This window comes from Macrobrachium nipponense, chromosome 38 (assembly GCF_015104395.2).
Source record: "Macrobrachium nipponense isolate FS-2020 chromosome 38, ASM1510439v2, whole genome shotgun sequence".
Lineage (NCBI taxonomy): Eukaryota > Metazoa > Arthropoda > Malacostraca > Decapoda > Palaemonidae > Macrobrachium > Macrobrachium nipponense.
Window position 1 is genome coordinate 48927533 of NC_061098.1, and position 23124 is coordinate 48950656.

Genomic DNA, 23124 nt, shown 5'->3' on the forward strand with positions numbered 1-23124 from the left:
TTACCGCAGTTACTCAAGTTATATCCAGTATGCTTTATAACCCAGGAGTATGCGGTATCGATAACATCCCAGAATAGAGCCGGGCTGGCAATTGAATCCACCAGTACAGTGTAGAAAGAAAGAGAACGGCTATGGCTTTCCTTTTCTGAGAATACACACATCGCCTTTGTACCAGCGTGTGTTGTTCTCTCTCTCTCTCTCTCTCTCTCTCTCTCTCTCTCTCTCTCTCTCTCTCTCTCTCTCTCTCTCTCTCTCTCTCTCTCTCTCTCTCTCTCTCTCAAAGGACATTAACTGGCCACTGGAGGAAACACAATGAAAGTACTTTGGGTCTCGGTCGGTTTGTGAGTCCAAAGGTCCACACCAATCTTTTATTTCCTATAAAATCTCACCGAATTAATATATCTTCTGTCTAACGTGTACCTACATATCCTACTGTTCTTAGGGTTGGACTTAGATTACACACGTACCAGCCATTTAACTAATCCAGTCTTAATATTGCCTTTTACAAAAAAATATATCCTCTGTGGCAAAGCATCAATTTGATTTTAGATAGTATAGGTAGACTATATAAAGGAACATAAAAAGAGAAATGAAGAATAGCGACTGTGTGAGGCACCAGGATGACAGATTGTTGTTATTTTGTATGGTCTTTTAATGTTACATAGAACCAGTGATTATTCAACAAGGGCCCTACCAAAGGCTTTACGTGAGTTCCGAACCACGTTGAGAGTGAATTGCTATCACCAGAAACACACATCTCTGACCCCTCAGTGGAATACCCGAGAATCGAACTCGCTGCCACCGAGTTGGCAGGCCAAGACCATACCGATCACGCCACTGAGACGCTTGACAGATTGTTGTGCCCCCAGAGCATGCATGTCAAGAAGAAGAGGATGAAGAAGCCGTATTAATAAAATTACAGCCAATCATAGTTAACCTCTATAAAGTCAGTTGAAGGTTTTTTCATGTGAAGATTTTATTTTGTACTTATATAAACAAAACTGGAAGTCTAATTAAAATCATTCTCCTTAAAACATTCGATCATAATGAGATAAATTGTCCTTACAAAAAAGATAAATATGAGATAATATCTCAGCTTAAGCAAAGATATGCAAAAGAAAAGAGGTATTTGAAGACCAAAATTTACCTATCTACGGATAATGAATGAAGCGAACTCAAACAGTTTACAAAGTAATGGCAGCAGAAACAATATAAGCATGATAGTTTGTTTAACATTCGGAGGCTACCTTTCATTTTAGAAAAAATAAATTAAGACAATACATATCAATTCTACCTTTGGTTTCAACTATTAAAATTGTACAAAGCAATAATCTTTGGCCTATTTTTAACTGGAACTGGTACTTGAGGTTAGGGTTGAATAGTCTGACTTCCGCGGTTAATGCTTCTTAGTGTTTTACAGTAGCTGGATGCATATTATTAAAACAAGCATCTTACTCATAGCTAGATTCCTATAGCTCCATGGTTCGTAGAACTGGTTCCGTAATACAAAAGTTTATTTAGGACAGCAGTAGTGCCAAACAGTATGCGTACTTTGGCTTATTTAACTGTTAAACAGCACAGTTAGCCTGGCTTCACATTCATGACACAATCGCATTTAACTTAAGATATGACATTTACATAAAAACTTGTGGAAGAATATCGCACATCTTATCCTACGTACATACAGTGGTACAATTGCAAACACCACATTTATGCCCAATATGGTGCAACTTGTAACATCGTCATATAACCAGGCCGGATTTAGAAATTTGAAGGCCTGGGGCACTCATGTTTAGGGAGGCCCCCTCCCCATAAAGAGATTGAGTCAACTATAGAGACGAAAGTTTAATTAATTTTTAAACGAGGAAATGGGTAATGTAAGGTTTTTATAATAATGTGCAGTTCTTACAATTTCATAGAGTAGAATAACTTTGGCCACATTTTTTTCAGTTTATTATCATAAGGCAAATTAACTGTAAGGATTTGTGATCAAGAAAAGGTATGGATTATTATGGTTCATATATTTCTTCAAATTGTTCAAATTGCTGTTGATTTTTTTTTTACAGTACCTACAAAGACTCCCTCCTTCTACACCTTACCTCAGTAAATTCTTTGACTAAATCATCCAAATCAAAACTAAGATATACTTAACCTTTTCATTTTTAATTTCATGATCAGTTTAGATTTCAAGTAATTATAGGCGCACAGGCTTTTTTTTAATGGTATTTTGAAATCCGTTAAATATATCTTTTTTTATAACACTACATTCTACAACATAAAGCACTTAACTTTTCATCAGCCATTGAGGTCCTAAGATGATTTTTTATTAGCGCCAATTTGCTAAATGGCCTTTCTCCTGAACAATTAGTAACCAACATGCTTAGATATATTCTAAGGGCTACATTAACATTTGGAAAGGTATCCGCAGCCCTTCATCATTTAACTAAATTGCCTGTTGGGATGGAGTGACACATGATCTGATCTTCGCAAAAGCTGCAAATTGAATAATTTCCTCAGCAAACACACTACTGTCACTGAAGTCTTTAGGAACAGCACTGCCAAATTTCTCAGCCTCTGTTTTTATCTCAGCATCAGATAAAGTACATATACTCACTGGGATTTTGAAGTAGACTACTTCCTTTAACAGAAGATCCTGGGTAACATTTTCACAACCTGGTAATAAGTGAGAAAATGGCCACTATTTGTGGCTTTGCGGCTGATTTTCCGAAGTCGATAATTACATGTATACTACAATGCTTACAAAGGCTTATAACTTTACTATTTTTCTTTATAAAAAGACAAATATTTCCCTCAAATTATTCGTCTGGATGAGCTCTTTCATAAAATATAGGTTTTGATTTGATTGGGTCTGTAACAAGGTCACTAAAGGTCAAAAGGTCATAAAAATCAGGGTAAAGTGAAAATCTGATATATGGCTCAAATAATCGCTTTAATGCATAACAAACTTATATTTTAGCCCACACAAGATTCAAATCCATTAATACAGATACAAATCAAGATATCCAAATCAGTAGACTTGATTAGGGTCATAAATTAGTAACAGGACAAAACGGAATTGGGTCGACCTTCAATTTATTGTGTTTTTACAAACCACTTAACAGGGAAGGTCTTGCAGAATTGTGGATAAAGGTAAGGTTGGAGTCGGGAACTCAACAAGGTATATTCCGATTCACATCCTCGTGAGGAAAATTGGATGCAGTTTGTGCCAAGTTTTGCCAGCTGTCCACACTCTAACTGGGGGCGACTATACTAGCAAAATAGCATGCTGCTCTGTTAGCCAGTCCAGAGGTACACTTAAGGAACTTTGATGTGGGAAGACATCATCTTGATTCAGTGACTGATAATGCAGAAGCCATCTAACTCAAGTTTTAAGGAAAGGGACAACACTGAAGACCATGGACTAGCTTCGAAGCCATAAGTATCATCATTCAAAGTGATCATATTTGGAGGACTTACCACTAACAAGTCATTCTGTTAGAATTATCAAGAGAGCCTATTTTGTCACACACAAGATGGTATCTCTTCTCAGATCACATGAATCTTGATGAGTAGAAGGAGATGGAAAATTCGAGTTCACAATGTCAGAATGCATTTAGAGATAGCAAAAAGTAGCTTGATAACTTAGATAACTTCTAAATGTAAGTAGACTATTGTAAATAGAAAATTCATAGTTTGTTCTCATAATTCTTATTACTAAAACTACTTAAACTCCCATTATGTGTATATATATATTATTATAAGGATATGGTGAAAACATTTTCATATATTCAGCTAGCATACTTTAAATCACTGAATTTCACTGAATTGACATACATCATGTGACTTCCGTAAACACATACTCTGTCCTAAATGCAATAAATGGTATATCAAATGAAAGAATATGTATTTCCAAACATGTTAAGGAGTGTTCTAGCTATTTGTGATGAGTAGACGAGATGAAATATTATGTGTTAAGTTTCTTTGATTTTGTTACTAATTTATGACCCTAATCAATAGTCTATTGATATGGATATCTTGTATCTGTATTAATGGATATGAACCTTATGTGGGCTAAAATATTAGTTTGTTATGCATTAAAGCGATTAGTTTCACTTTAGCCTGATTTTTGTGACCTTGTTACTGACCAAATCAAAACAAAACCTATATATTATGAAAGAGCTCATCAAGACGAATACTTGAGTGGAAAATTTGTCTTTTTAAAATTTAAAATGAAAAATGTGAATATATAAGCCTTTGTATGCATTGTAAATGTAATTATCGACTCTGGAAAATCAGCCGCAAAGCCACCAAAAGTGGCCATTTTCTCACTTATTGCCAGGTTGTGAAAATGTTATCCAAGATTTTCTGTTAAAGGAAGTAGTCTACTTCAAAATTCCAGTGAGTAACTGAAGGTACATTTTATGCACACTAGCTCCCCCATGTAGCTGATGGATCAATAAATTGAGTACTACTTTGAATCTGCCATACACCAATTGGTATATGCTTCCCTCGTTTTGCGGACAATTTTTCGAAAACCCATTATTCGAAAGGCAATTGTTCGAAAAGTTTTTTTTTTTTTTTTTTCGAAATCCAAATATTCGAAAACAATAGTTCGAATGTGTAATTGTTCGAATTTACAATTGATCGAAATACAAAATCTTCGAATAAGCAGTTTTTCGAAATGAATATTGTTCGAATCTATAACATACTTTATCTAACCATATAGGACAATAGGATAAATGTTAGTAAACGATTAATTTGATTTAAATTTATTGAAGTTTTCTTAACATATCTTTGCACAATTTATCTTCAAAATAATCTATTACCGGTAGTAACAGATTATTTCCAGAAGTTTCAATGAATTTTTTTCTGGGATAAATGCCATTGCTAATAGCATTCGAATTTTGACTGAAAACTCTCTTCTTCCTGACCTGAGTCAAAAAGAAGAAAATCATCATTCTTGAAAGTCTTCATACTCGACTGGGAATACTATAATATCCTTCCTATGATTGGGTGTAGATAGTCCACAATTTTCTTTTGAGCGAATCCTTCTAATTGAGCTCTTACTACTGTTGGCAGTTGTCAATCCTTGAGCTCCAGATGTGCTAAGATCCGAAGATGCATTTGCAATTATATAATGAGGGGAGTCATGTGTACCTTTTGCGTCGTCTTTCACTTTTTCAATAAATCTCCGCACTTCTACGCCAGTTGGATCACCTGCATGATTATGTTCTTTAGAAGCGGTAACATCTTTTACTGTTACAGTCATTTGCAAATTGCATTTGCCTACCTTTAACAAATAAATGTCCATGATAGGGTTTAAGAGCTTCTCTACTAAATAGGAAATAACAATGGGAACTTTAAGGTTTTAAGGAATTTTTAACGGTTTATTTTTATGTTTATTTATTTTTTATTTAAGGAAAATAGAATGCAAACAATGCGATTGAGTTGTTTTAAGGTCATTACAACACAAACAATGCGAGTGAGTTGTTTCTCGAATAACTACACTTAGGGAGAGAGAGAGAGTGCCAATGTAGAAAACTGCCGTCGGTTTTTTTTTTTTTAACAAGTCGACGTTACTCATGAATTCGAATAATATTCATTTCGAAAAACTGCTTATTCGAATATTTTGTATTTCGATCAGTTGTGTATTCGAACAATTATGCACTCGAATTATTGTTTTCGAATATATGGTTTTCGAAAAAAAAAAAAACTTTTCGAACAATTGCCTTTCGAATAATAGTTTTTCGAAAAATAGTCCGCACACGACTTCCCTCCGTTGTTGTAAGGCAACAGATAATTTGATCTAAAATAACATTGAAAATTCCACATCTGAATTTTTCTCTGGGGGAAAAATCTACTTCCTCTGAGGCTGAAGTTGTTTGTATCATATCGCTTATTTCTCTTTCTTGCCTTTCTTTAGTTGATTTGTATTCTGTGTTGCCACATAAATTCTCGGCCTTAAGCTCCAGCTCTTCATACCTTTTTCTAAGTGATTTTAGAAACTTTTCGGGAGAAACAATAAGATCAACTACTTTTTTCAGGTCAACATCAATGCCTTGGAAAGCTTTACTCGTTTTGTCGAACCGTACAAGTATTGTATTCCAGATCATAGCCATGAAAGCTGTCTGAAGACTACTCATTTTGTTCCCCAGTACTCGAGCTTCATGTCTTACTTCAGGTGTATGCTCCGAGCCATTTTTAATATCTTTTAGAGCATTTCAAACAGAGTTGTATCCATCTACAAGGGCTTCAGTAGCATCAGCTCTTGCTGACCAACGAGTGTCTGAAAGAGACTTCAAAGTTAGTACTCGTTTCTCTCCAGCCAAAGACGTCATTAGATTTGCCCATCGTTGTGTAGATGCAGAAAAAGGTGTATAAGCTCTGTGTGGAGCCAAAATAACTCACTGCTCCTACACAGCAAGAGGCTGCTGCCTGTCCTGTAAGATTGAGTGAGTGAGCTTTGGCAACACCGCGTTGGGGTAACTGTCACTGTATGCCACGATCTTCAACATCTTGAATGCAATATTTGGATATTAGTGATTTTGAACTACAAGCTACAGCTTCAAATCAGGATCACAATGAAAATGATAATCATGCAGATTATGCTTCGTCATACATTGTCGTTTGTTTAAATGTCTGTTACTTTAACTTAACGCCATTAATGGCAACTTTTACATCATTAATCATTACAATTTCTAAAAAAAAAAAATATAGATAAATATTTTTTTCCCAACATCTTACAATTTCCCAACTATCTATTTCTTAATTTAAAATTTTTTTATTTTTTTATGAGTCGCCGGGGGCGGGGGTGCTCAGGGCAATTGCCCCCTATAAATCCGGTCCTGCATATCTGGATAACTTACTGTTGCATTAAAATAACATTATGGACTAAGACAAGTGCATACCGTTTACAAGGGAGAAATATGCCATTTCAATTGGAAAACACGGACAGCTGATTTTATGTAGGCACAACCGTTCACAGATGTGCAAACTCTGCTTCGAGTGACTAACTTCACACTTGTTAAAAAAAATCGTTTTGCAGTATACCATTACGAAGGATATTTTCAATAAAGGCTAAATTTCCATTTTTACAAAAAAAAAAAAAAAGAATGAAAGGTCAATAGTTACTAACCTTTTATTCTATTTTTTGTAATGATGGATATTTATTACGGGTACTAAGTCTGAAAATTACGTACGTACATGAAATAGCATCTAACTCTGGTTACATGCAGGCTACATTTGATGTGCGTTTGGTAACGTAGAGGCTGAGAAAGGCCTTATCCAGAGATCTGGCGAGAATTTACTCAGATGTTTACTTAAGCATTGGCTAAAGAATGTAGAGTATTACCCAGAGATTCATAGAGAGTTTGGACAGAGATTTGGCTAGATTTTTTTCCTTTTTTTCGGAAGAGGAGAGGATATTAGCTATATAAAGTGTGTAGACTGTAGACCATGTGTGTCCCCAAGATTTGAAGAAGTCCAGAATGTCGTTTCTCGGGTAACTTATCTTTGGGACATCCTGTTCGAACTTGTCATTTCGACTTTCTTATGTTTTTGTTATCTCTGACAGTATGGGTACTTTGTTAAAAACAATAATAATCATATATTACATTGTTTAACTCCATACCGTTCGAGAGAACAGCGGTTCCTGCTTAATTTTACCGCAATCCTTTAGAGATGGGATCCGTGTGCAAAGTAATATACATTTGAAAGCATTGAAAAATACTGAAGAATTACAGATCATAATCATAAATAAGAGATTTTGTCAAAACTCGTGCCCTGTTAAACTTTGAAATCGAGCTAACATTATTGGTCACCGCAAAAGTTAAGGTTGAGAATTTAAATGGTTTAATTCGTATTGCCAGAATTTCGTGTATTTGGTATGTATGTATGTATGTATGTCACTGTCAGTTTTCCTCAAACGTAAACAAGTACTACAGGACGGCGCTAAATAAGAAAATATAAATTCTGCAGAGGTCTTCGAAATACGTGAGTGACGGCATAAATTTAAGAGGGTCACTCTACGGTAAAATCTGAATTAATAAAAAAAAAATGAATAAAGCTTACTGATCTTTTGCACCGAGGTGTGTGCGCTCTTTCCTTTGCCGTTCGCATTTTTCTTATACAAATCGTGTTTTCCTCCTGGGCAAGGTCCTGAAGTCCAGAGTGTTTTGAAAACAAGTGGCTCAGTTGTTGCATAATTAGACATTCTTACCTCAGGCTATGTTTACAATCTGCGCGAGAGTTTACCATATACAAAGAAGCGTTCGAATCAACTTTAGGTATAGTGTGCGCGCCTTCAAATTCTTCTGTTCTTCTTACACACTTCTCAGCCCTGTAGTGAGTGGGACACGAACTTGCGCTAGCTATAGCCTTTCGAAGAGAGATTTCGCGCAGGAAAATGTTGCGGAACCTCGTCATTTGCGCTCTGCTTTTGCTATTTCTGCAAGTTGTCGCCAAGGAGGAGGAAGAAGAAGAGTGCCACTCGACGCCAATAACTTTCAAGTTGGTTTGCCGCATAGTAAGTGTGAAGAGATTGCCTATTTTCATTTATATTTTCTTTTAAAGTTACAACCGTGAGCATATTTATGTTTTTTCTTTTTGGAGTTCTGTATGGTAGGTCTGCTTTTACAGAAAAGTTAAAAGTAAAAAAAAAAAACTTCGTAAATGCATAGCAAAGATTGGTCATTGGGAGTAATCTTTCACACACACACACACACACACACACACACACACACACATATATATAGCAGGTACAAATTCATCGCTCCTGCCAAGCAACATTTTTGTTTAAACAAGAAAGGCTTAATAGAATCGTTCCGTCTCACTTTGGAATCTAACCGGTTTTCGCAGGAGCGCGCGCGCTCTTGTTTGAGTGTGTCCGTAACATCATTTGAAGAGAACCCTTCTGTTATTGATCATAAAACCAGTCTGCTCTTCCACCTTCCACTCTTTCAACAATTTCTAATTTGTTTTCTTATTCCTTCCTCCACAGACAATCCACCACAAAGGGTCCGTTCCCAAGAACCTCCAAAATCCAATCAACAAGAAAGAACTTCTCCAAAAGATTTGCCCCTGTGGGCCTCCTGAGGTAGGGTTGCTGTGCCCGCCGGAGGTGCGCAGATATGTGGACATTGGGTTCAGAATGTGTCCAGAGTCGCTTCTTCTGGTCAGTTCTACTGGTGACCCAGTTGGGGACAAGGCATCTCTCCTACAGATATTCTGCTTGGTTGTGTTAGTTGTGGTCTATTTTGCCTTTTAAAATTTGACTGTTATAACTGTCCACACACACACACACACACACACACACACACACACACACACACACACACACATATATATATATATATATATATATATATATATATATATATATATATATATATAGTAAGTTGAAAAGGGTATCTCCCTAATATCACATATAGAAAAAAACCTGTAAGCGGGTAGTGCGTCAGTTCACCTCATGCGGTGCACTGTAGGCATTACTTGAGGTTCTTTGCAGCGTGCCTTCGTCCCCTAGCTGCAACCCCTTTCATTCCTTTTACTGTACCTCCTTTCATAATCACTTTCTTCCATCTTATTTTCCCCCCTTTCCTAACAGTTGATTCATCGTGCCACTGCGGGCTTTTCCTCCTCTTACACCTTTCAACCCATTTGCTGTCAATTTCTGTTTCAGGGCTGAATGACCTCACAGGTCCCAGTGCTTGGCCTTTGACCCAATTTTTATATTCAATTCAATTCACAAATAGAAAAGAAATATATTGAGATGTGACCAACCAGTAATAAGAATAATGTTTTATTATTATTAAAATTTTCTTTGTGAAGAATAAATTAATAAAATTGATTAACTTGTAATAAGAATTATGTTTCTTGTCAAGATTATTATAAAATTAAGTTCATTATTATGAGTGCTATAACATTTTTAATTTTTTTTTCGTTTGTGAAAAATAAAGAAATAAGACTTTATGAAACTGTAATAAGAATTATGTTTATTATCAAGATAATAATATTTTAAAAATTATTTCTTTATGAAAAATTACAAAAATGAGAATGTATCAACTATGAAAAAAAATAATGTATTGAAACTGTAATAAGAATTATATTTATTATCAAGATAATAATAATATTGTAAAAATTATTTCTTTATGAAAAATTCCAAAAATGAGAATGTATCAACTATGGAAAAAAATAATGCATTAAGTTTTAATAGAAATTATTTGTTATCAACTTTAGCATTACAATTTAATGAATTTTTTCCAGTCTATCAAAGACCGAAGAATATGAAAAAAATTTAGAAATATATATATATATATATATATATATATATATATATATATATATATATGTGTGTGTGTGTGTGTGTGTGTGTGTGTGTGTGTGTGTGTGTATCAGTAGAAGGATCCACAGTAATACTCTTGTTTAGCAAGACAAAATGTATTTGTAGAAATGTTTACAATGCAGCTAAAAGCATTCTTCCATCCTTCTGTGGACTTGATCACCAACCTAAATGAGACAACTCTGCTGAAGAAATGAAAATAAATATAAACAAACTGAGACGATAAACGAATAAACAAGGTTAAAATGGCTTACTTTTAAGGAAAGGCCGAAGAGATTTACAAAAAGGCCAGAATTAAGGGTTTCAGAAATGTGAACTACTTTCTTCAGTCTGAGAATGTAGATAATTAGCCTTCGCTTGTTCCAGATTCTGTAGCTCAAACTATCATTTTGGATAGCAACCCTCAAGATATCATTGAAGGAGACCAACGTTTTGTACCGCCTCGCACATCACTGAGAATTCTGGAAAGGAATACGACCCAATGACTTGTTCGCAAATTTTAACCTTGCTTATCCGTTTATCGTTTCAGTTTGTTTATATTCATTTTTATTTCTTCACCACTGTTGTGTCTCTCGTAGTGCAGTGATCACCTCCACAGAAGGATGGATGAAAGCTTTTTAAGCTGTTTTGTAAATATTTCTACAAATACATTTCGCCTTGTTAAACAAGAGTATAACTGTGGATCCTTCTAGTGGTAAATGAGAAACATGATACGGTGTTTTATATTTCTTATATATATATATATATATATATATATATATATATATATGTATGTATGTATGTATGTAATATAAAGAGGAGAAAGAGGAGAAAGAGAGAGAGAGAGAGAGAGAGAGAGAGAGAGACAATTACATACTACTGAATCCAAATGTGTGTTCATGGGAATTCAAACAGATTCATTGTTGATTTAAAGATAAAGATAAAAGCCCTGTACACTCTATATTTATTATTTTGCACTCAGACCAAGTACTGGAATCCGTGTTGATGACAGAAACACTATCAAAAAGATTCTTCAGTATAGATGCATACATTTGCACACACAATAAGGAAAATTAATAAGGAACTTGAAAATAATAACTGATTCTTAAATAGGAAGGTATTTTCTGATATAGTTTTGTTCACCTGATAAATGATTCGTGGATTTTTCCTTTATTCCAGTTGAAATATCTTTTAAAGGCTTCCTTTAAGCTCTGGTGAAATGCGGAACATGGTGACGTAATGTCCCATTTTTTTTTTTTTTATAAAATTTCTTCAGAAGTAAGTTTTGTTTTAGAAAGTTACTTAGACCGTAGCAATGAATTGATCTCTGAAATAAAAGCACAAACGAAAGTGAATAAATATATATATTTTAAAAGTATAGGTTCGTTTATCGTTGGTTACCATTATTAGAATAGAAAAATAAAAAAAAAATGAATTTTTCAGGGTACACCTCCAGAAGTAGAAAAAAAAAAAAAAAATAGAGTTTTCTGGGTACCTCAGGTTCTCCCCCCAAAAAACTAATAAGTTTTCAGGGTACCCTTCCCCGCAGCGGCAACGCCCCCCCAAAAAAAGATGATTTCCGGGTACCCAAATGTCTACTGAACTTTGTATACCTGCAAATAGTGTTTTGAATTATGGATGCATATGATACAATAAACTGTTTATTTGGCAAAATTCAACAAAGACAAACTTTTAGCCAGAGTCCTACAAGTGATTAATGATTCTGAAAAATCATCAATGTAAGTTCGGACTTGTGACTGAAGGTACCTAGTCCGGGTACTTGAGTAAAGGTATCTAGTGCATAGCTTGTTAAAAGTGATAACTAATCTTGAAAACCATAATCAAAGTCCAGACTATCGACTAAAAGCAACAGACAAACTTGAGTTTTTATGGGAACATCTTTAGAGTTTGTATTTAATTGAACTTCCAATGGAGTCATTAATATTAAGACCTATACTTAAAGTCACATTCTCTTCATTTGTCATCCATACCAGTCCAGATTATTGTAGGCATCTGATGATATGACTGACACCTTACTATATAAGTCCCATGAATTCTGTATGTTTTTGCTTACTTGTACAAGGAGAGCACTGTTTTTTGTTTCAGCCAGTTTGAGTGAATGTTGATAATAATATATTCTGACATTTAATCCCTTACATGTCTAGCCTTATACTGAAAATATTCACAGTAAATATAATCTTGACATATCAAGAACTGTTTACAAAATATCAACAGTAAATGAAAGATGAAACTGCAGTAAAAACTCATCTAGACCTATAAGCAACATTGCATAGGTCACCCTCACGTTTCTCAGCAACACCGGAATGTTATGCAAAACCAACATTTGTTATCATGACTGCCACTGTGTAATAGCAGTGTTACCACCGTAGGAAACTCGAGAGAGAGAGAGAGAGAGAGAGAGAGAGAGCATTACTCCATTAAAGCCCAGAGAGAGAGAGAGAGAGAGAGAGAGAGAGAGAGAGAGAGAGAGAGAGAGAGCATTACTCCATTAAAGCCCAGAGAGAGAGAGAGAGAGAGAGAGAGCTAGTTGCTAGATACATCGTCGTCGTTAGATTAAGCCAGCATTGTACTGGCACGGGCTCTTGCTTCATAGCAGCCAAGTAGCTAGTTACATGATGATTTTGACGAATGTGATGTCCAAGATGTTCGAGGTCATTCAGTTTAAAGTAACAATGCCCAGAAAATGCAAATATATAGAGGAATGATTATTTTAGTTTTTAAACCAATGCTTGAATGAATAGATGATATACTTAAACCAACGTATACAAAGATGACTAGTATAGGTAAGAAAATAAAGTACGTTTTCTATGACGCTTTTAAGACAAACTATTATGTACATATTTTTAAAAATTCTTTACGCAGTATATATCTAAACTGAAAATATCTGCACTAGGCTTAAATTTCTCTAAAGAATTTTCTTCCATTTGAGAGTAAAATTGTTATTCTCTAGTCTTTCGAACTTTGGCGAATTCAGTGAAAGACCGGAAAAAGATAAATGAATCGGTATTATTTTACAAGTTGCAAGACACGATATGAAATTGCCACCTACATTTTTTAAAAGAGCTCTTCATTCTCGTTATTTTGTATCCCATGAAAATTATGCGCGAATTATAAATAAATTAGATAATGAATCTATTTAAAAAAAATAAATTTTACTCTTCAAATTTCCTGAATTCTTGCTTCTTTCCCTTTCCATCGGCCGTTAGCTCAAATTAGAGCGTTTTAAAAGCTGTCATTTGAATAGGCTACCATAAACTTTACTTTACATTAACTTATAAAATGAATATTATTGAAACAAACAATTTTTTTATTAATCACTGCTAGAAAATATAAGATATATAGCTAAGTAAATTTTAGTTAAACCGGACCACTGAGCTGATAAACAGCTCTCCTAGGGCTGGCCCGAAAATTAGATTTTTATTTACGTGGCTAGATACAGAATTGTAAATAGCATTAGAAATGCTAAAACAATAATTGTTATAGTAATAATGACCACGATTATGACAATTGTATAAAAAAACACACAAGCGGTATTTAAAAGTAATGAGGAATAAATATACATGTTAAAATGATTGTTATCGAATTATGAGTTACGAAGAGATTTCAGATGTTGAATTCGTTAGTCACAATAGTGGTGATACATTTCATTATTTCTTTGTACGATTTTCTTCTTTAAAAATTAAGCTAAGATTGATAGGTTCAAAAAAGACCAGTTAACTTCATCTTTTTATTCATAAAAAAAACAAAAAAAAACATGCACTAACATTAATTTTTAGAATACTCACTAAAAAGCACATACGCATCAATAGGAGTCCTCCCCAAGATCACGATTAGTTGACCACTAAGGGATCTGCAGTGTTCTGTATCTTCATGTTAGCCTGCAAAGCAAAGTCTGACTATTTCGATTGCAATAATCATCATTATCACGATAAAAACCTATACAAAAGTTTCTGTAAGATTGACGTAACCTCGTCAGTACATATATGAGGTAGGGTACTGTAAGGACAACGCTTATTCATAATTTTCTCTGTACATAATTCATCATTCGCGTTGTTCTCACTTCCCCCTGAGAGAGCATTCAGCGGGCTTTCCGTCAGTGTATAAAGCTTGTATAACCACATATTGTGTACTTTTATATTTTGTATTTTATGTCTCTCAAGAAACACAAATCGGGTCTCGCCGACCCACTTTTACTCTCTCGCGGGTCGGTGACCACATTTCCGTCCGCATGCTGTATATTTATATTTCCCTTGACTGTAATAAAAATCAGTACACTTCTACCTGCCTCTTTGTCAACCTCTCACAACTGGTGACCCCGGAGTGACGGTGACCCAAGCGGTTTTGGCTCAGCCATTAAGGGACTCACTACCGCCGCTCACCTTCAGAGATCTTTAACGGACTCATACGGCGCCTCTTGCTCAGTATAGATCTCTGAAAGCTCCTCCCGTGGAAATAACCAACGCCTCTAACGGACTAAATACGGCATACCTGCCCAAGGTGTGTTCAGGGCGTTTCCTCAAACGGTTTGGCCCGCCATTCACGACTCTGTCGACCGTTTTTGTGAGAGAGGACAATGGGCGCCAAACAGTACCTCGCGGGAAACCTCGCGGGAAACCCGGGCCTCCCCCGCCCCAGCGACGGACTCTGACACAGCGGCCGCTCAAGCTGTCAAATTGCCCCCCTTCACAACGGCTGACCCGTCTTCCTGGTTCTTCCGAGCCGAAGGGCAATTCCGGATCGCGGGGCTCACAAACAAAGTGCTGCAGGCTGACCTCGTCGCAGCGGCTCTCCCGACAGAGGTGCTCGGCCGAATATCTAACTGGCTGACCGGTCGAGCACGAATCGGACTCGTCACGCTCGACGAGATAAAAGAAAGGCTCTTGACAGCCTATTCCGTGCCTATCGCTGAAAGGGCCGCCCCGCGCCCTCGACCTAGTCGGGAACCCCATGCGCGGCGCCGACACCCAAGATGCCTGGGACACTGTGATGGGCTCGTCCGTCTGCCCGAAATAGGCCCCGACGGAAAAAAGGTAGAGATCAGCCTGAGCCGCGAAACTATTCCTGCGGCAACTCAAGCCGGACGTCCGAAAGCAGCTGACCGACACGTACACCCTAGAGGACGACGAACTACTAGAAAAGGCAAGAAGCTGACGTTGTCAAACAATGCCGCGAAGCTCGCCGCCCCCCCCCGATCCTCCGTGTGCCTGGCCGCAGAGAAGGAAGAAGACAACGACGACCCTACGCAAGAGATCGGCGCCGTATCCCAAGGGAAGTCCTACACGCAGCGAGGTGAAAACTTCCTGGTGCCGCTTCCACCGGAGGTTCGGGAGATTCGCCAGGAGGTGCGAAAGCCCTTGCACCTTCCAACAGTCAAAAAACGACGACGGCAAACAAAACCAAGGCCGCCCGTGACAACGGCCGCGTCGGAACCACACACCGTAGGGTTCTACGTCCGCGACGCGATCTCCGGCCGGAGGATGTTGGTGGATACAGGGGCAATGCACTCGATATTCCCGCCGTCAGGAAAAGACCGTAGCCGCGAGCCCGACAAAACAACCTCCCTCGTCGCCGCAAACGGGACCCCCATCCGTTCCTACGGCACGAAGCCCCTCGAGATATCCATCTTGGGGCGAAACTACGTCTGGGAATTCACAATCCGGTGCGGACGTCAGGATCCCGCTACTGGGGGCAGGCTTCCTGGCGCAGAACGGCCTCCTGGTGGACGTGGGCGCAAACGCCCTCCTCGACACGGGGACATGCCTTTCCCTTCCACTAGCAGCAGGCCCGCGGGGGCCCCTACAATTTGTACCATCGCCCCCCACAAATACGGCAACCTCTGCAATGAGGAGTTCCCCGAAGTCTTCAAGCCGGAACTTCGTCAGGCGGCAGGGACGCCGCCCAAGCACGGGATATTCCACCACATAGCCACCACAGGCCCCCGACACACTCGAAGTTCCGACGACTCCCTCCAGGCCGCCTCCAGGAGGCGAAGCAGGCGTTCTCGGAGATGGAACGAATGGGCATCTGCAAGAAAGCATCGAGCCCTTGGGCGTCGCCCCTGCACATGGTACAGAAACCTGACGGCACCTGGAGGCCCTGCGGAGACTACAGAAGACTCAACCTCGTTACAATCCCCGACCAATACCCCTTGCCAAACATGCAGGATTTGACAGGGGCCCTTCATGGGGCGAAGGTCTTCACAAAAATGGACCTCTTAAAATCCTATTTCCAGGTTCCAGTGCACCCCGAGGATGTCCCCAAGACTGCCATCATCACGCCTTTTGGCTCCTTCGTTTTCCATTACTCAACCTTCGGCCTGAGGAATGCAGGGCCACCTTGTTCCAGCGCCTGATGGACAGCATCCTGGGGGACCTGCCCTTCTGCGTCTGCTACGTCGACGATATCTTGATTTTTCCAGGTCCTTGGAGGAGCACCTACATCACGTCCGAGCGGTCCTGAAGCGCCTACAGGAAAACGGGCTGGTCGTCCGTTTCGACAAATGCACCTTCGGCGCCGAGAAGGTGGACTTCCTCGGACACGAGATCTCCGCGACGGGCGTGCGCCCCATGGCCTCGAAGGTAGGCGTGGTGCAGAAGTTCCCAACACCAACCACGGTCAAGTCCCTGCAGGAGTTCATCGGAATGGTCAATTACTACCGCCGATTCATCCCCGCCGCCGCCCGCACCATGTCTCCTCTAACACAGGTCCTGAAAGGGAAACCAAAGGCCCTAACGTGGGAGGCCGAACAAGAGAAGGCTTTCAACGAGACGAAGAGGGCCCTCGCCAGAGCGGCGACATTATGCCACCAAGACCCTGCTGCACCTTTACGCCTCACCACCGACGCCAGCAACGTCACCTGCGGGGCTGTCCTCGAGCAGAGGTGGGTCCAGGGCGAGCCCCAGCCACTCGCCTTCTACAGCAAAAAACTATCAGCCGCCGAGACGAGGTACAGCACGTTCGACCCGCGAACTCCTGGCAGTGTACCAAGCAGTGCGACATTTCCGCTACCTCCTCGAGGGCTCCCCCTTTACGATCAGGACGGACCACCTCCCTTTGGTACACGCCTTCACCAAGGCGGGCGACGCTTGGTCAGCGAGACAACAGAGGCACCTAGCAGCCATCGCAGAGTTCGGTTGCACCATCCAGTACGTGCCTGGCGGAGAAGAACCCCGTGGCAGACGCCCTATCGAGGATAGAAATCAATGCCGTGCGTCTCGGGGTCGACTACGAAGACCTCGCCCGGGAACAGGCTGCCGACCCGGAGACTGCCGCATACCGCACTGCTATCACCACCCTCAAGTGGGAAGACGTGCCTTTCGGACCCGCAGGCATGACGCTCCTCTGCGACATCAGCACGGGCCGCCCGCCCGCCCGCTGATCCCAGCCTCCCGAAGGAAAGCCGTGTTCGACATCATACACGGACTCTCGCACCCCTCGGGCCGGACGACGGTGCGCCTCCTGACGGAGAAGTTCGTCTGGCATGGAATTCGGAAGGACTCCCTCGAGTGGGCCAGGACCTGCGTGCCTTGCCAAACTAGCAAAATCAGTCGGCACACGGAATCAGGCGTGGGGAAATTTCCGCAGCCGAAACGAAGATTCGGCCACATCCACATAGACGTCGTTGGCTGCCGCCCCCTCGGAAGGCGCCAGGTACCTCCTGACGGTAATTGATCGCTCCACCAGATGGCCCGAAGCAACGCCGATGTCGGAGGCGACCACGAAAGCATGTGCCGAAGCACTCCTCGCCAGCTGGATCAGTCGATTCGGAGTGCCAAGACGAAATCACGACAGACCGCGGACCAGTTTTCCTGTCGGAGTTGTGGACTGCCCTGGCCCGCCTAATGGGAACGTCGCTACATGCCACCACCGCCTACAACCCAGCAGCTAACGGCATGGTGGAGAGAGTCCACCGTTCGATCAAGGCTTCCCTGATGGCGCGCTGCACCGACGAAAATTGGAAGAGCCAACTACCGTGGGTCCTCCTCGGTCTCAGGACTGACCCCGCGGGCAAACGGCGAAGCATCACCCGCGGAGAAGGTATACGGGGAGCCATTAACAGTCCCTGGCGAGTTCTTCCCGACCAATGCCGACGACGCTGACGTCTCCATCGCCAGGCTTCGGGAATCCGCCGGGAAGTTCACGCCCTGCGTCAAAACCTTCTCCGACAGAACCAAACGTTTCCTCCCGAAGGCCCTATCATCGTGCAAGCACGTCTTCGTCAGGGACGACGCCCGCCGCCCGCCTCTAACGAGACCCTACCGCGGTCCCTTCCCTCCGCGTCCTACGCGCACTGACAAGGCATATCTCATTATCCATCAACGGTCGCGAGGACTGGGTCACAATCGATCGCCTGAAACCAGCCTTCATCATGGACGAGGACCTCGCAGACGCGGATTCCACAGGGCGCCTCAATCTTCCTCGAAAAAAAGCGACTCCTTCGATCGCCAAACCTCCTAGCTGTAGCCGCGGCCGCCCCTCGAAAGACGGTCGAACCCCCCGAGGATCACCTCAGGGGAGGCATCCCGTCCCCGGAAAACCCAGAGGATCTACCACAACAACTAATATCACGCACCCGAGGGCGCCTCCGCCGTCCAGCTCGCTTCCGCGAGTGACTACCCGAAGTACAAAGAAGTCAGCCAACAATCATACCTAATTATTGTCTTAGGGGGGGAGTATTTGTAAGGACAACGCTTATTCATAATTTTCTCTGTACATAATTCATCATTCGCGTTGTTCTCACTTCCCCTGAGAGAGTCATTCAGCCGGGCTTTCCGTCAGTGTTAATAAAGCTTGTATAACCACATATTGTGTACTTTTATATTTTGTATTTATGTCTCTCAAGAAACACAAATCGGGTCTCGCCGACCCACTTTTACTCTCTCGCGGGTCGGTGACCACATTCCGTCCGCATGCTGTATATTTATATTTCCCTTGACTGTAATAAAAATCAGTACACTTCTACCTGCCTCTTTGTCAACCTCTCACAGTACTATCCCTCACATCCCCTCACTCAAGAACAATACATAACCACAAACACAGTACTGACCACTGTCAATTTATCACGGTAAAATGGTATTTACGTCAGAGAACAGACCAAGTTCCGCAAAAATGGATATCTACTTACATTCTTTATCTATTTGTTACCAATTTACAATTCTCACATTTTTGAGAGATAAAGAAATTAATTTCATAATACATATTCGTTCCATCCCAAGTTTTTATATTTGCTTATAAAAAATTGAACTATTCATAACAGAAAGTTAAATAAAGGACTAATTAAACTTCGTTTTTTATTCGTATAAAAAAATACACCAATATAAATTTTTAGAATACTTCAAAATAGGGTACAAAACTGAACGTACACATAGATATGCTGCAATATAAATAGTTAAATATGCTAAAATTAATTAAGAAATGAATAGGTTTTCCAGCAATTGATAATAGGAGCCCATAAAAACGCCAAAATATAGAAAGTAAGTACTATATTTCAGAGACTGCTGTCTCTCTCTTCAGTTAATTAATGAATGAGAAAAGTTAAATAAAAGGCAGTATTTATACCAAGAGATCCATCCACAGGTAGCACGTTTTTCTAAGTTATCCCCTCTGATAATTCCTCTTTAATTTACCAAAGGGAGTTTAAACTAGGCTTCACCCCACGGTGCACACATGAGACTCATCACCAACTCCTCCCAAATTCTTGTTAGCACCGACTACTGGACTGCTCATCAAGAGTCATGCCGCACCACTAACACACCCTAATGAGCAGTCCAGTAGGTGGGACTAACAAGAATTTGGGAGTTGGTGATGAGTCTTACATATGCACTGTGGGGTGAAGCTTAGTGTAAACTCACCTTTAGGCATTAGTTGAAGGAAGATTTTATCTATGATATCCGAATCCCAGGGAGCCTTATAGATGTTCATCACCTGTCTTTGTTTAATCAAGGCTGACTCTATCATCTGGCTTTTATACTGATATTTGCTGCTATAGATTATATGTGACAAATTCCAGTTTATTCTGTGGTTATGGTTATTTATATGATAAAAAATAACTGAGCTCTGTTGTCCATACTTAACTGATCGTTTATGTTGTATTAATCTCTGAGCAAGTGACTTTCCTGTAAAACCGATGTTAGATTGGTGACAGTCCAGGCATAGGATTTTATGTACTCCTGTGTCTTTGTTTATTGTCTTTTGTTGGACATTAATCAGGGATTTGGCTAGGGTATTTGGGTAGGTAAAGGCAAAAGAATTAGATTTTCCGAGGGTCTGGGCCAATGTCTTAATCCTAGTCCATGTGTGGGATCTTTATTTTATTGTTGGGAATCTCTCTGGTCTTGTCTTGAGGGGGTTGGTAGAAAATTATGTTTGCTTTATGAACAGCTTTCTCAGTTATATGGTCAGGATACCTTAAAGACGGAAGCTGCTTACGAATTAGTTCAAATTCCTTTTCCAGGAAATATGGGGAACAAATTTGTAAGACTCTTAAGAATAGGTTGCTGGCTATGCCTATCTTGATAGAAATGTCATGATAACTAAAGTAGTGAATGTATGAAAGCGGGAATGTTGGTTTTCTTTATACATAAAATTTGTATTCTATTGTGTCTCTAATTATTAATACATCAAGAAAAAGAATTTTGTTGTCTGTTTCCCAATCAACTTTAAATTCGATGCTGGGCATTACTGCGTTTAATTTCTGTGTTTGTTATAAGCTCAGCTCTTTCTGGTCTTCTGTTATATTTTTCCCTGTAGTGACTGAAAATGGCCCCTTCTTGAAGATGGCAGGAGAGACGCTTGGAGAGTCTGGTAGTGGTCATCCCGACATAGGAGTGATGGCATCCTTCCACCGGGCATGTGAATTCTTAGATGACACTCCTTCTTTTCAAAGACGTTTCTGGGGGCGCCGGGTTGTTTTTAAGAAGCAGCTGGCTGGTTTTCATATTTTTATAGTAAATCATGAGGCCAATTTTATCACCTTCTGCAGTGGGGGAGAAATTTTCACTTATTACTTTCCTAATAGCCTTTTTGTCTTCCAAATATTTGTGGTGCATGTAGTTTTTATAAAATATTTTTATAGCTCCACTTTGGTTGTTAGTATCAGTCGTGCTTTCCTGGTGCCAGTTATTTATGGAGTCCTGCGTTAGATGTTTGACCATACAATTTGCGAAGTTATTGTTGAGGACGACTTGTGTGGACCTTTCGATCTCTCTGGTGGTTTCTCTCCATGTGGAGCAGTGCGTAAGGGTGCGGCGGATGAAGGCATCTACCACTGATCTTTTATACCTATCTTGGCACTCACTGGACCCATTAATGCATAGACCCGGGTTCGTGGGTTTCTTATAATCCTTGGTGGTGTATCCTGTAAGAGTCTGCTGTACACGAACGTCCAAGAAGGGTAGGGCACCATCAATGCTGAGTTCACACATGAAGCGGAGGATGGAGCATTCTTCAAAAGTCCTTCTTAAAGCTTCAAGGTCTTCTCTGTTGACTCTTATGAAGGTGTTGTCTATGTAACGATGGTATTGAGGAGGGCAGGGGATCTTATTGAAAACCCTTTCTTTGATGACACTCATGTAGAAATTGGCAAATAGAACCCCTAATGGGGATCCCATTGCCATGCCATCAATCTGGCAATAAAGATGTCCTCTGTGGGTTGTGAATGGGGCCTTCTTGGTGCATATTTCAAGTAGGGCTTTTAGGGCTTCTTCGGGGATGTTCAAATCCTGTGTGTATTACATCTATATACTCTATCAGGAATGTTGTCAATCGTCTCGTCGACTGGAATGTTTGTGAAGATGCTCTTGACATCAAGAGAGGCGATGATACCTGTAGACGGAGAGTCTTGAAGTTTACGTAAAAAGTCAGTAGACGACTGTAAACAATACCTGTCAAGGATATATGACGTGAGGAGTTCATTGAGTGTCTTCGCGATTTTGTGAGTTGGAGTTAGGATTTGGCTTGTAATTGGGCGGAGAGGATTTCCAGGCTTGTGCCGTAAATATATCCAGGATTAAAGTCACCCTGGGCAAGGGGAAGCCTGGGGGCATTCCTAGTGGCATGGACTCTTTCGACTGTCCTATTAATGTCTCATCGGATGTCTTCGATGGGGTTCCTGTTGATTTTTCTGAATTTGGATTGATCAACCAGCATTTGGTGCAGTTTTTCATAATATTCAAAGGTCTGGATGAGCACCAGGGCAGCAGCTTTGTCTGCCCTTCTTATTGTTATTTCTTGGCTTGCTTTAAAGTTTTTAGAAGTTTCTTTCACTTCCCTGGTAAGGATAGAGCTTCAGTATGGGGCACCTTGGTTAGTAAGGGCTTCTGCTAACAGTAGATGGCCGGAAGAAATTCTTCCTACCATCATAAGAAGACATAAAAGAAACCAACCGACTCCATGTACCGTCACAAGAGAGAGAGGAGGAGGAGGAGGAGAGAGAGAGAGAGAGAGAGAGAGAGAGAGAGAGAGAGAGAGAGAGAGAGGAAGAAGCAGAGAAAGAGTGTATAATTATTGTTTGAAACTGTTAATTACTGTTTGGGTTTAATTGGACAGTTTATGTATAAAGGTATTTCTGTTGTTGTGGGTTATTAAGGAAGAGGTGTAAATGACTGTTTATGACTAGTTGAGTTTGTATATTACTTGTTGTTGATTGTCAATGATTATTTAAGATGTTCTCTTGGAGAGTGGGGAGTATGTGTGGTTAGTTGAAGTCAAGCCCTGTAGGAGATTATTACCTCTCCACCAAAGGATCGTTGTGTGTCTGTATCCATTATATATATATCATTTTTTAA

General features: G+C 40.3%; 1 long non-coding RNA gene across 1 annotated transcript; it reads left to right on the top strand.

Moving 5' to 3' along the window:
* The first annotated feature begins 8235 nt into the window (after positions 1 to 8235).
* On the top strand, positions 8236 to 12635 carry LOC135209733 (uncharacterized). The gene is made up of 2 exons (XR_010313414.1): positions 8236 to 8524; positions 8999 to 12635. It is a non-coding gene; the product is annotated as an uncharacterized LOC135209733 (long non-coding RNA).
* Positions 12636 to 23124: the final 10489 nt, after the last annotated feature.